Here is a 2,437-nt window from a genome sequence, read left to right as displayed (position 1 = left end):
TATTTTTTCACATGTTTATTGGCCTCATATATATCTTCTTTTCAAAAGTGTCTGTTCATATCCTTTGTCCACTTTTGAACCGGTTTGCTTGTTTTTTTCCTTGTAAATCTGTTTTATTTCTTTGTAGATTATGGATATCAGCCATTTGTCAGATGGGTAGATTGCAAAAATTGTTTCTCATTCTGCTGGTTGCTGGTTCACTCTAATGATGGTTTCTTTTGCTGTACATAAGCTCTGGAGTTTAATAAGGTCCCATTTGTCTATTTTCCTTTTTGTTGCCAATGCTTTTGGTGTTTTAGTCATGAAGTACTTGCCTACACCTATGTCCTGAATGGCTTTGCCTATTTTTTTTCTAGATTTTTTTATGGCATTAGGTCTTATGTCTAGATCTTTAATCCATCTGGAGGTAATTCTACTGTAAGGTGAAAGGAAGAGGTCCAGTTTCTGCTTTCTGGACACTGGTAGCCTGTTTTCCCAACAACAATTATTAAACAAGAAATCCTTTTCCCATTGCTTGTCTTTGTCAGGTTTATCAAAGATGAGATGGTTGTATATGTGTGGCATTGCCACCAGGACCTCTGTTCTGTTCCATTACTCTATTTCTCTGTTTTAGTACCAGTACCATGCTGTTTTGATTCCTGTAGCTTTGTATTATAGTTTGAAATCGGGTAGCATGATGCCTCTGGCTTTGTTCTTTGTGCTTAGCATTGTCTTGGATATCCACACTCTCTTTTGCTTCCATATGAAGTTTAAGGTGGGTTTCTCCAGTTCTGTGAATAAGATCATTGGTAGCTTGAGGGGGACAGCATTGAATCTATAAATTACTTTGGGTAGTATGGCCATTTTCAAGATATTGATTCTTTCTACAAATATGGAATGCTTCATGAATTTTTAGGTCCTCCTTGAGCAGGGGCCATGCTAATCTTCTCTGAATCATTCCAATTTTAATATATGTGCTGCCAAAGTGAGCACCAGTAATGTTGTTTATACTGGATATATTGCCTGTTAGCTCCTGCGATGTTTTACAATGATTTTTGGCCTCCTTCCATTGGATGATGACATACTTCTTTCACTTAGTGAACTTTGTTTCTACCCACATTCTGAATTCTACTTGTATCATTGCATACATGTCAGCCTCTGGCCAGTTCTGAAAACTTGAACAGGCTGAACAGTTGATGTAATCATCTGGAGGAAAGAAGGCATGCTGACTTCTTGAGTTTCAGTGTTCTTGCCCTGATTCTTCCTCATCTTTATGAGCTTATTCACCTTCAACCTTTGAGGTTGCTGACCTTTGCACAGGATATTTTTCTTTTATCATATTTGATGATCTTGAGGGTTTGATTGTGGTTTAAAGTAGAATCAGGCAGCTGCCTTTGGTTTTGGAGGATTTTAGGGGGCCAAAATTCACCTCTCAATTCCTGGGCTGTGTGCTTTAACTCTGGTAAACTTATATTGGGTCTCAACTTTGTTCTCTGGCTCCTCAAAGTTTGGAGTCTACTGCACTGAAGGCAGCAAAGTGTGGCAGCTGTGGCAGAGTGTTAGCAGATGCAAACCTGCCTGCTTCCCTGTTGGCATTTGCCCAGTGGTGGAAGTGGTGGAGGCAAGACAGCTTTGTGGCGGCCAGAATACCCCTTCTGTGTGTGCTGTTGCATTGGAGGTAGTGTTGGTTCAGGCTGGGGTGCTGGCCTGTGCATGTCTGGGTGCCGTCTCTGTGACCCCCTAAGCAGCAACGACCACTCAACGTATATTAGCATTCCCTATTCGTGCACAGAATTAGCACAAGGAGAAGGTGTTGGCAGAGGTTGTGATTTTGTTCCTCTGCCTACCATGGCTCTTTCTTCAATGGGAGTTGGTGTGGGTTGAAGTGTGTGCTACATTCCCATGTGCTGGTAGGGCAAGTGCAGCAAAATCCACTCATGTAAACACACACCAGCAAAGTGACGTAGGACGTTTTTGTATAAAGAGCTTCAGTATGGAGAGGCAATGTAGAGGCGGGTGCGTGCCTGAAGAGTCCACTTTGCTGCATCTCTTCACTGCTCAGGCCTGGTCCACTGGCACAGAAACAAAGGTGTGGGCAGCTGAGAGTGCCCTGTAGGCAGGTGTGGCCAGGCTGGGGCCCTGGGAGAGGCAAGCAGACTAAGGATTGCTGAGGTCAGACCAGCTTCATCTCATGTGCAAGAATGCCCAGTAGATATCACGCCTCAGATAACTCTCTGAAAAGTGAGGCCCCAGCACAGCACAGCTGCTCTACAAAAACGTGGCCAGACTTCTTTTTTAAGCAAGTCTCCTTTTATTAAAAGGGAAAATCACATACGTGATCTCTGCTGGGCAATCTTCACATGAGATGTGGCTGATCAGACCTCCACAGTCCTAAAGTGCTGGGATAAAGTGTCTCATAAGACCCAGTAGAGCCTAGAGAGATAGCTGTGCCTGCCCT

The 2,437-nt window shown here is 43.2% G+C and overlaps 1 non-coding gene across 1 annotated transcript; it reads right to left on the bottom strand.

Moving 5' to 3' along the window:
* Positions 1-865: 865 nt before the first annotated feature.
* LOC141582338 (U6 spliceosomal RNA) lies at positions 866-972 on the bottom strand. Its single transcript, XR_012515205.1, has one exon. It is a non-coding gene; the product is annotated as a U6 spliceosomal RNA (small nuclear RNA).
* Between the last annotated feature and the right edge of the window lie 1,465 nt (positions 973-2,437).

Source organism: Saimiri boliviensis, chromosome 19 (assembly GCF_048565385.1).
Source record: "Saimiri boliviensis isolate mSaiBol1 chromosome 19, mSaiBol1.pri, whole genome shotgun sequence".
NCBI classification, from domain to species: domain Eukaryota; kingdom Metazoa; phylum Chordata; class Mammalia; order Primates; family Cebidae; genus Saimiri; species Saimiri boliviensis.
This window is presented reverse-complemented; position numbering and strand designations above follow the sequence as displayed.